Below are 13,193 nucleotides of genomic sequence, written 5' to 3' on the forward strand. Positions count from 1 at the left end.
TAACAGCGGAGTCTTCAGCTTCAACACCTCCTTGACTAATTTTACTTCTCCTTCAACCATGTTAACATTTGCTCTACCATGCTGCGGCATAGGATTGTTGACAACATTAGGAGCCGACGCAAAGTTAATGGCCTTTGAATCAGTAAGGTCCTGAACTACGTGCTTAAAAGCTTTACAGTTCTCAATAGTGTGGCCAGGTGCCCCAGAGTGGAAATTACACCTAGCATTGGCGTCATAACCCACTGGAAGCCTGCCAACTGGAGGAGCCAAAGTGCGTAATTGCACAAGTTACAAATGTTGAAGGTTGGGAAGCAATTGGGCATACGACATCGGGAGAGTGTCGAAACGCCTATCCATCATCCTCTGTCTCTGTTGATAAGCAGGTCTGTTACCCTGTTGTTGTTGGTATTGATTTTGTTGACGTTGAGGTTGTTGTTGTTGCACTGGTGCTGCAGCCGAAATGGTCACTGCTGCAACATAAGGTTGTTGATGGTAATTCTGAAAGTTATTCCTCCGGTTACCTCTGTTCTGATAAGAAGATATGGCATTTGCATCCCCTTCTCTCCTCTTCTGTCCTCCTAAGAACGGCTTCTTTGACCTCGAAGATGATCCAACCCCATTTTGGATCTTACATGTCTTCAAGTAGTTCTCCACCCTCTCACCGGTAGAGACCACATCAGCAAAATTCGAGGCGTTGCAACCCACCTGACGCTCCAAATAAGATCCAGGCAGTGTGTTCATAAACATGTTGGCCATCTCTTTTTCCAACATCGGAGGCTGAACACGGGAAGCCAACTCTCTCCAGCGTTGAGCATACTCTTTGAAGTACTCGTTGCTCTTGAGAGACAGATTCTGGAGCTGAGTCCTGTCAGGTGCCATATTCGCATTGTACTGATATTGCTTCACAAAGGCCTCAGCCAAGTCTCTCCAGCAGCGAATATGGGCTCTGTCCAACCTCATATACCATTCCAAGGATGCCCCAGCTAGGCTGTCCTGGAAGAAGTACATGAGCAGCTTCTCATCATCAGAATACGCGATCATCTTGCGGAAGTAAGCTTGTACATGAGTCTTCGGGCAAGAGTTGCCATTGTACTTATCAAACACGGGGACTTTGAATTTTGGCGGAACTCTCACGCCTGGGACCAGCCCCAAGTCAGCAACATCCACACCAAGAGCATTCTGCCCTTCCACAGCTTTCAACCTCTCTTCCAGCCTCTGAAATATAGGGTTCATACCATGGCCCATGCCAAAGTCCTCCTGAAGCAAGGGGAATTGATCCTCCTGATCATCATGGATGGGTTGTTGACCAAGGTTGCCATGTGGGATTGGGATAGACCCTGGTCCATTGGGTCCATTAGCCTCTCCAGCGGGAGGATCAGCCACAACCTCCGGTTGAGTAGTAGGGGGAATCCCCTGTACCAACAATCTAATCTCCTGCTGTCCCTGAGCCACTCCTTGTACCACTTCCATGAACTGATTCATGCGAATCCTCATCTCACCGAGCTCTGCTTGTAAACCTTCCATTGCTCTCTGTTGATTCCTTCGGGTACCGTATCGGTGAATGCATGAGTCAGCTATCCTAATAGTGGAATACCAAACAAGATGAGAACACTGCGGCGGTACCTGTTATGTAAGACATGCTAATGAATATGCAAATGCAATGACATGTTTATCAACTTCAAAGGGTATTCTACCCCTTGATTCCAGTCTCACATTAGATAAACAATGTAAGAAAACCCCGACTAGAATCAAGAAGAAGATATAAACCCCTGGGAATAGATAAACATGATGCATGCGATGCTTATGATTTAGTTTTTATATCAAAGGAACTTTAGAGTCTTATTTGCAAATTTTGGAAATATTAAACGTTTATCACATACGGAAATATCACGTCAATTAATATTTGGAAATGTTTTTACACCAAAGAAGTACAGTCTTGGTAACCAAATACAATACAAGAGAGAAGGAAAGTGAACATCCTATGGATCCCTAGAAGCAATCGTCCAAAACCCTCGAGACCGGAAGATAAGCTGCACGAAGCCTCTTCACCTCCCTCTCATAGGCTGCCTCCATATATGCCTTCTCTTTGGCGAGTCGATCATACTTCCTCTTCCAAAACTTGGAAGACTGAGGAAGTAGAGAAGTCAATGCATCATCAGGATCATCAATAACCTGGTGCTCAAGGAACTCTATCAAAGCATCCTTCTCTCTGATCTGCTGAAGCAACTCTTCTCGTTCATGGATCCAAGCACGCGAACGGTCTTCGTCTCTCAACTCCTCTACTCCTTGGCTAGGGAGGGTTGAAGGCCCAGCCAAAACCAAAGGTGTGGGTCTTGGATACTCATAAGGCATGAGGTACTCGGAAGCTCTCCTCCTAACCCAAGAGGTATAGGGTTCCAAAGCGATACAGTTCTTCGGTCGTAGCTCCTTCCTTCCTTTCTTATGGATCTTGCGTCAAGCACGGACCATCCTGCCCTTCAAGCCTTGGGGATCTTTACCCTCCTGAAAGAACACACCCTCTAACAAAATGTTATTGGGTTTATCCTTTAGGGGGAACCCAAGCTGATGACGTGCCAAAATAGGGTTGTAGTTAATTCCACCGCATGTACCAAGAAGAGGTACATTGGAGAATTCACCACAAGAGTCGATAATCTGCACACCATCATATACACGGTTGTACCAAAAGATATCATCATTAGTGAGAGACATAAGTCTCGTGGACCACCGTAGACATCCTTTGTTCTCCTTGAAGGCGAGCATCTGAGGCAAGTGCGAAATAAACCACTTGTACAACAGAGGCAAACAACACACAATGGTACCACCGCCATTTGCATTCGTCATATGCAAAGAGAAATAAGTGTCACCCAACAGAGTAGGAACGGGATTAAGAGTAGAGAAAATCCTAATGGCGTTCACATCTACAAACTTGTCGATGTTGGGGAATAACACTAGCCCATAGATGAGAAGTACAAATATGGCCTCAAAGGCGTCCTCACTCATGGCCTTCCCAAACATAGTAGCTTGATCAATGAGGAAATCAGACGGGACACCTTGAATTCCACCTTTGGTAGTCATATGAGCACCAATAATAGATTCATCTATACGCAACAGATCAGCAATCTCTTGAGAAGAAGGAACTCTCTCCAAGCCACTGAACGACAACTGGTCTAGGATAGGTATGCCCACAAGATAGGCATACTCCTCAAGCGTGGGCAAAAGCTGGAAATCCGGAAAAGTGAAGCAACGGTACAAGGGATCATAGAACTGCACCAACACACTCATTAGACCTTCATCCACTTGAGTAGTCATAATAGATAGAAGCTTCCCAAAACGAGCCTTGAAACCCAAGGGATCTAATACATAGGATGTCAAATTCCTTAACTCTTTCAAGTCGGGTTGTCTGAAACTGTACTTCTTCGTATTCCTTTTTTGCTTATCCATGTCTGAAAATTTGCAAATAGACCTCTTAAGTTCCTTGAAATTTTTCTCATTGTTGATGATATGGATATGTATGAATGCATGAATGCATGGATGCAACAATCACACTCAAGGATCAAGCAAATCACACCACACAAAGGTCATGGGATGGATCAAGTCATCCTTAATGTCAATCATCCATTTTGGTGGATTATTGTTTACACCTTATCAACACCCAAGTTCCATTGATATTAAGGATACACAAGAACGGATCAACCACGAATCAAGGGTTTGTTGCGAGTCGCGAGCATGGAGTCTTGGTTAAGAACAACCGAAAGGGAGTGTACTATGGTTAAACCTGACAATCATGTTCTACAAGAGGTTCCCATAGTCATCATCCCATATTTCAGATATTATCGGATAAATGACAACTCGTATTCCAAAAATATTCTCAAGAGAGACTCTTATGAGTGTAGTATCACGTAACAATCGTATCAAATCTTACACTTGAACGATCTTCGCACTACGTCCTAAAAATAGGCCAAGATGGGCGTGGTAAACTAAGGTCCTTGGCTTCTAAGGCATATATTGGAAAGAGTAATGCCTAACCACGGCTACTCATGTGACATTATTGATCCCAACATAACCTCCACCAAGTGAATGGGCTTGCAAGTCAACTTGCTAAGGAATAACTCCACACAAGTCACCAAGACTATGCCATTCTCCTATCCTAAGTGCACTCGAGTTCGGGTATAGAACTCATCTCACGAAGATCACCAAGCATACAAGGAATTAATATTCAAACAATTCAATCATTACATACAATACAGTAATCCCAAATTGCACAAAAATATGTCACAAAGCAATATACCATACAATACAACAAATATGAAAAGTAGGCAAAACCCACTAGGCAAATGATAGTCCCCAGCAAAGTCGCCACTTTTCTGTAGCGGGGTATTCGTTTCTATTAGAGATATTGACTAAATCTAAGGTAAACCATACAAGTTGAGTCGCCACCGCACTTCTATTTATCCAAAGGAATGGTTAGAAAGCGAACAAAAACCTAAAAGTTTTATCGAATCAAAAACTAGTAAAAATGTCAGAGATCTGGGTAAGGGGGTTGGTTATGCAATGGGAAGGTTTTAAGCACCCAAAACATCCTAGGTACTCCTAGGGAGCCCTTTTCATAAGTGTTGTTCTAGTCTAAAGGGTGTAGGTATATCTAAAGTACTATTTACTAAAAGGAAGGTTAAAAGAAAATGACTCGCAAGGATGTCGCATCCACTGCCTACGTATCTCATCTGAGTATGAGAATCAGAGTCTTCATAGCTCGGCTACCTATGGGTTAAAGAGAAGTGTGCTCGGTAAGACGTCGCGTCTTATGCCTACGTATCTCATATGGAATGAGAATTAGAGCAAAACGTAGTTCGGCTAACTAGGGGTTAAGGATTGCCATCTGAACATGGACTTACATAAGAGGACACTAGTTGTGTCAAAGGAGGGTGGGCAGTGTGTTCAACGTCCTAGCAGTAGGTGTCGCAGCTCGCTGAATCGAGTCTTAGGCAGTTACCTCTTTGCAATAGAACGGACTGACATGCCACAAGATCGGAGACGCACGGAAGGTCTAAAAGTGGGGAGGCTCTGCTCTAGAGTTATCATGCAATATGGACCTATGTGTTAGGATTTACAAAGGGGAACATCTACCTAATGTTAGCATGCAAAGAATAAGGGAATTCTACCTATGTTATCATACAAAGGGTTCTACCTAATGGGTGCTACCTAAACGGAACAAGAGTCGACGGATGGAGCGCGGAGAGGAGTTACGGATAAGGGTATATGGCGATGCCGGAGGCAATCGACTTACAGGTAGATGGCGATGCCTGAGGCAATCGACTTACAAGAGGATGGATGAATGCGTGCTGGTTCTGTTAAGTTTTGAAAATGATTACTCGACGTTGGATCGAGCTTTTGATCTTATTTTGAAATGGTTATTGGATGTTCGTTTTAATTCTTGTATTAACAGATGACTAAAGAAATAAAGAAATAAATATTATACACTTTATGGGAGAGGGGTACATTTGTTATGAATGGGGATTGTTAATGGCAAACAGACAATAAGAATATATGCCTCATACATCATACAAGTAGGAAACAGTTATCAATCAGATCGGATAAATAAACAATATATAATCAAACCAAAGAATCAAATAATGGATCATTTAAACAATGCATGGGAGTATGAACATGTTAAATAATCAAGCAATAGAAAGCATGAATGAGAGAAACAAGTATAAAAGATAACAGATGAATCAAACAGATGAAAATATGCACACGAAGGGTCCACTGAATAATTTAATCAGGAAATGAGGTATGGACCAAATAAAATCAAGGTAAAAGGCCTCTAATACATGGCATATGAGATGAACAAGGGAGGATCAAAATATCTCTTCAATTGCCATAAGCAATCCCTAAGTCAAACATCGATCATAAAGAAGTCAACTGAAAATTCAAGTCAACTTAAAAAATAACAAATAAATATCAAATTAATCAAGAAAATTATGAAAAATTAAACTAAATAAGGTGGGGTCAGAACATCGTCATCCCCCAAAAATATTTTAAAAACAACGAAAATTGGTACATAAATTAATTAAAATAAAACAGAGGTCAAACCAAAAGTCAATTAATGAGACTAGGTTAGAAATAAATCAAGAATAAATAGTAAATTAATCAAGAAAATTATGAAAAATTAAACTAAATAAGGTGGTGTCAGGACATCATCATCCCCCAAAAATATATAAAAAATAATGAAAATTGGTACATAAGTTAATTAAAATAAAACAGAGGTCAAACCAAAAGTCAATTAATTAGACTAGGTTAGAAATAAATCAAGAATAAATAGTAAACTAATCAAGAAAATTATGAAAAATTGAACTAAACAAGGTGGGGTCAGGACATGATTATCCCACAAAAAGATTTTAAAAATAATGAAAATTGGCACGTGATTTAGTTAAAATAAAACATAAGTCAAATTAAAAGTCCACCAACCAAACTAGGTCAAAAATAAATCCAAAATAAATTGAAAATGTGAAATAAAATTCCAAGAAAAGGTCAGGTTGATCATGAGATAGTGGTCAACCTTCATCCCAAAAATCAAATGCTAACAATAATTTTAAAAATAAATAATATAAAATTAAAATAAAATACTTAATATTAAAAAAATACGAAAATAAAAATTATATAAAATTAAATAAAACGTTAAGAAAAGTGAAAAATATTTTTGGGTAATTTTGTGGACGAAGAAAATATTTTAAATAAGAAAAATAAATATGAAAATGGAAGGATTAATGGTGATGAACATGGTAAGCAAGCGTAGATATATCAAAACATGGTCATGGAAGAGATGATTACCTAATGGAAAATAGAAGGGGAATGGAATCTGATATGTGATGAAGCTTTGCCTCCTTGCCACGAAATTCCAATGCTCCTTTAGGGTTAGGGTTTCAGCTTCTTAAATAGGGTGGATTAGGTGTTCTCATGGGCTTTTTAATAAGTGATTTATCCATAAGAATAAAAGTGTGAAGTGAGGTGTAAAATGTTGTTATTTTGGGCCAAACTTAAGTGAATGGATGTCCAATGTATGGCCAAAAGAGGTAAAAAAAAACGTGACTGGTTTGTGCCGCATGCTTAGAAAATCTGATTGGGCCGGCCAGGCCCAAAATCTGCCTAGAAAATCAAGTCATGGTGCCCACTTTAAATGAATGTATCTCTCTAACCATGGATCCAAATGAGATGATTCCAAAAGGATGTGAAAGAGGACATGGCAAGGTACAATTGTTGTGAAGAAAGTATTTTCAAATAATGCCTTGAAGTGCAAGAAAACTGGCCAAGAAGTCTTGACAAATTTTGAAGATTTTGGACTTAGAAATTTTTCTAAGTGTCCTAAAAAAATGTCCCACTTTGACTAAGCATAACGTTCTCAATTCTAATCCAAATGGAGCAAACTTTATATCTCTAGAAAGCTTGGAACAAGAGGAATAACTTTCATGTTAGAGAAAGTTTCAAATGGAGCTTTTATCTTGATGCAAAATGGGCTTAAAGTGAGTGTAACGATCATGAAAACTTGCCCTAAATGGAAAGTCAACCATTTCCAAATTAAGTAACTTTTCCAATTCCTGATTAAATGATGAATCCATGATCCAACCTTGATCAAATTTCCCATGTAGGATCCCATAGGCATGGATTTTGAGATTCCACTCTCAAAATGTCAAGAGTTGACTTTTCTGGCCCCACGGTTGACTTTTCCCAAACTATCTGATTCCCGATTCCATTGATCAATTGTAAGCACTTCTAGCTCAAATAAAGAGCTGATTTTTTGTATGTAGACCCTTGTGGACATATGGAGGGCCATGGAAAAGAGTTTCACCCAAAGAATCAGAAATAAACTGATTTTATACCAAACCCTAGTTTTAGGGCAAAATGATCAAGAACTGATTGCACTGATTGCCAATGGATCTTTCTGAGATAATTGTGAATCTTCCTAGGCCAAGATGCCTCTCTAATCATGAAATGGATGAGCTCCTCTACTTCCAACCAAACATTTCCTATTGCAGGTAGCCATGAAACCCTAATTTCTGATTAAATCCAGACGAACACTCTGATAGCTTTGAATCCTTCACTGATGAACTGAGGACCATAATAAGATACTTGGACCCCCCTGAGACCCTTGAGACTTGTATACTTAGAAAATGAAGTCCAATTCTCAATCTTGCTTTGTGTGGGCTCCTTCTGTTAAGGAGTGATCGATCAAAACCTGATCTCCATGTCACTAATGCAGTATGCAATGAGTATAACCTAATATGATGCTAATGAAGTGTAAAACATAATCCCATGCTTCCAGGAAAAATGAAGGGTAAATTTTGGGGTAAATTTATTTAAGTCGATTGCCTAAGGCATCGCCATCTACCTGTAAGTCGATTGCCTCTGGCATCACCATCTACCCTTATCCGTAACTCCTCTCCGCGCTCCATCCGTCGACTCTTGTTCCGTTTAGGTAGCACCCATTAGGTAGAACCCTTTGTATGATAACATAGGTAGAATTCCCCTATTCTTTGCATTCTAACATTAGATAGATGTTCCCCTTTGTAAATCCTAACACATAGGTCCATATTGCATGACAACTCTAGAGCAGAGCTTCCCCACTTTTAGACCTTTCGTGCGTCTCCGATCTTGTGGCATGTCAGTCCGTTCTATTGCAAAGAGGTAACTGCCTAAGACTCGATTCAGCGAGCTGCGACACCTACTGTTAGGACGTTGAACACACTGCCCACCCTCCTTTGACACAGCTGGTGTCCTCTTTTATAAGTCCATGTTCAGATGGCAATCCTTAACCCCTAGTTAGCCGAACTAAGTTTTGCTCTAATTCTCATTCCAGATGAGATACGTAGGCATAAGATGCGACGTCTTACCGAGCACACTTCTCTTTAACCCATAGGTAGCCGAGCTACGAAGACTCTGATTCTCATACTCAGATGAGATACGTAGGCAGTGGATGCGACATCCTTGCGATTCATTTTCTTTTAACCTTCCTTTTAGTAAATAGTACTTTAGATATACCTACACCCTTTAGACTAGAACAACACTTATGAAAAGGGCTACCTAGGAGTACCTAGGATGTTTTGGGTGCTTAAAACCTTCCCATTGCATAACCAACCCCCTTACCCAGATCTCTGACATTTTTACTAGTTTTTGATTCGATAAAACTTTAAGGTTTTTGTTCGCTTTCTAACCATTCCTTTGGATAAATAGAAGTGCGGTGGCGCTCGACTTGTATGGTTTACCTTGGATTTAGTCAATATCTCTAATGGTAATGAATACCCCGCTACAGTAGAGTCGAGTTCTTTATTGCTGATTAAACATTGTCCGTAACTGGATAACCATAAAGACAGTTGATGGGTACTCCACGAAGCATGATGAGGGACATGAGTGACCTATATGGAATTTTCCCATCCTGCGTAACAGGATAAATGTCTATGGGCCCAATATTGAACTGGACAAGGATGACACGGTCTATGCCTTGTGTTCAATATAGATATAAGGGCAAAAGGGTAATTATGCACATAAGTATTATCACAGAAGGATTTGTCAAATCACATGACATTTTCGTGTCTTGGGTAACAGTGATGTGTTGCTAGATACCACTCACTGTTTATTATGTTAAATACATGATTTAATATAATTTCCAATGCCGCGAAAACCTATAGGGTCACACACAAAGGACAGATTGATGAGAGATAGAGTAACTAAGGAACACCGTAAGGTACGGTGCACTTAAGTGAATTGTAGAACATCGTAAGGTACGGTGCACTTAAGTGAATTGTAGAACATCGTAAGTGTAACACGGTGGGAGAACTGACTTTAGTTAAATGTTGCGGATAGCAAGAGTCGCCACCGACTTTTATTTTATCCAAAAGGAAAGGACATAAAAGAACAGGAAAGACCTTAAAAAGATTTTGAGTTCGGGGGGTAGGTTATACAAAGGGAAGGTATTAGCACCCTTTATATCCATGGTTATCCATGGGCTCTTAGTTACTTAGCTCACTTTGTTTGTTTGCAAGAGTGTTGTGTGTGATTAGAAAAATTTCTTTAAGTACTTTGTAATGACCCTCGTATGGGTGTATACAAAGCCTAGTTTAGAAATTGTGAGGTGTAAAAGTAATTTTGAAAAGTGTGAGCAAGTAACTGTGAGATACCTGCCCTAGATTAAGTCTTTCGTGTTCTCGTATATTCTTTCAATGGTAAGACTGTCCCTATTATTAAGGAATAGGTAGTCATTACCTTGGATGTGTTTAAGGGACGGGCGTAGGGTCATCGTATGGTCAATGAAGGCAACATAAGGGGTGTCTTTAGCAACTCGTAGGGACTATCATCATATTTACCGAAGGGACAAGATCATTATATCGTAGGCAACCTCGTAGGGACTTGATCTTTTAAGTTTATAGGGACTTGATGATTTTTCTGTTTGAAGGGACTTTGCTTAAGACACCCCTATTTTCGAGGGACTTGACCATTTAAAGAAGGCAACCAAGAGGAATACCCTAGGAAGTACAGATGGCGATCAAATATCGACTTACGTGTGTGAGTGTTATTTTTCAGATATTTGTCTTGAATTTAATTTTCTAAGTTCAATTATTTACAGTTAGTTTTTTTGCACTCCCTAAATTACTAACCACGCAATAAATATTTACAAACATAAAAGCAAGAAAAATAAATTCCTAAACTATTACATGGCTATGGGACAGATGCATAATAATCAGGCGAGAAAGAATAAATTTACAACCTATACATTTGTTCCTAATATTATAAATAAAACAAAATTAAAATAAGGAAAATAATGAAGCAAAAATAGAATAGATAAAAGCAAATAATAATAAAATAATAAATAAACAATGGTAATAAAGCAATAATAAAATAACAATAATAATAAAGTGATAATAAAAAGGTTAGAATTTTAAAAGAAATTATTTTAAGTTAAACAAGTTAGATTTTTTTAGAAGTTATTAGAAAAATATGAGTTTAAAATAAATTAGTAATAATAAAAGAATTTAAAATACATGAATGTACAAATTATAAAATAAAAGAGTTATATGAAAAATATTAAGTTAGTTATTTACAAAATAAATAAAGATTATAGAAAATATCAAATTATTAGATTAATAGGTTTATTATTATTATTCAATTAGAAAAATGGTCAATTAGATTTTATTTACAAAATATATAAGGATTTATTATTATAAGTAAGTAATAAAAAAAGTTATTAAAATAGTTAGTATTTATTATTTATTTACAAAAAATATAAAGGTTATAAAAAAATATTAAATAATTAATTTAGTAGGTTTTCACGCCCTACATTACTAAACCACGCAGTTAATATAGGATCAATGGCAGGAATTTAAATGGCAGAAAAATAAATGGCAGAAAAATAAAATGGCAGAAAATAAATGGCAGAAAATAAAATCCTAATTATTACAACGCTTTGGTGCAGTTACATAATAAAGATGGCGAAAAGTAAAACTGAAAATATTACAAGTTAAAACTTAAAATATTACAAGGGCGAAGCAGTTACAGTGTATGAATAACATAAATATGAGCGAAAATAGGAAATAATAATAAGGTTTGTTAAGGTTTAAGAAAAGGTTTATGGTTTAGAGGAAACAACACGGTTAAAGTTTTAGGTTTAAAATTTAGAGTTTGTGGCGAAATTGTCAGGGTTTAGGAAAAATCAGGGTAGTTAGTTATGAAAAAAAATGTGCAGATCTAAAAAAAAAATGAATTAAAAAAAACAACGGCGTTGCTAGCGCAAAATTGCGATCATCGCAACTAGATCGGATAACACAAATGTCACGCCTCATACACGTATATGTGAAAACGGCGTATTGACACGATCTGATCCGAAAACATAATCAAATTATAACATAAAATAGAAATATATATATATTTAACACACTAGTTACATATATGAACATGTATTTGAAATACAGTAACAAATATATCAACAAAATAGATAAAGTATATATCATATATAAACTATTATCAAACTGTGTGTACGATAATATAGATCAGCCACTCTCAGTTTCTCTTTTTTTTGTTCTGTCTTTTTGGCCTCTCTCTATCAGTCATGCTAGTAAATATATATAGGAACAAATTAGGTTAATGATAATGGGCCTAAGTTTATTTTGAAACCCAATATTAAATTAAAAACTGAATAAAGTTAAATAATTAAAATAGTTAAAATTAAAATAAAAACTAATTAACCTATTTATTTATTCTAGACCCAATATAAAAATAAATAGACTCAAAAAAAAAAAAAGTCGGACACCAAAATGCTCGAAAAAATAAAATGAACACGTCAAAATAATCAGCGCGAAATAAATGACTCGGAAAAATACAGCGTTTGGTCGGATTTTGAAATAAAAATTATGACCGTTTAAACTGCTCAGACTGATCAACATATGACCAAAAATAGTCGTAAAAATATTTTTAGCATGTCAAATTAAACCACGTGAACCGCAGATTAATGTTACCGACATTTGCAAACTTAAACTTGACATTTTTTCGTTGACTAATTTTAGGCACAGTTAAAAAGTTAATTTGACCAGTCTGTTTGTAAATTCCGAGAAATTATTCTGGCTAATATTAAGACAGAAAAAAAATGTTATGCTATGAAGATGATGCAAATGAATGTGAAACAAAAAATTGGTTAGAGTTAAAAATAGAGGGCAAATTTTGGGGTGCAACAGTAAGGTACGCTGTACTTAAGTAGAATACGAAATATGGTAAGGTACCATGGGCTTAAGTGATTTTGGGCATATTATAAGATATGGGCCAAAATACACTTAAGTGGGCTTTTTAGCTTGAAGCCCACACAAGTGGTTCTATAAATAGAACCCTTGTGCAGAAGCATTCATTGCGGTTGCATTATTTTCATTTTCTCTCTCTCTCTCTCTCTCTCTCTCTCTCTCTCTCTCTCTCACTCAAAGCCTTCATTCGTACCAACTAGCACTGAGACTGAAGGAATCCGCTCGTGTGGACTGAGTAGAGACGTTGTCATCGTTCAACGTTCGTGATCGCTCCGTGGATCTGCATCAAAGGTTTTGATCGTCTCAAGAGATTTGCACCAAAGGTTTCAATCGTCACAAGAGGTAAATATTCTATCACTGATCATGACCATTCGTAAGGATCTCTAAAGGAGAAAATTTTAATTTTCGCTGCATTTT

This window comes from Lathyrus oleraceus, chromosome 7 (genome assembly GCF_024323335.1).
Source record: "Lathyrus oleraceus cultivar Zhongwan6 chromosome 7, CAAS_Psat_ZW6_1.0, whole genome shotgun sequence".
Lineage (NCBI taxonomy): Eukaryota > Viridiplantae > Streptophyta > Magnoliopsida > Fabales > Fabaceae > Lathyrus > Lathyrus oleraceus.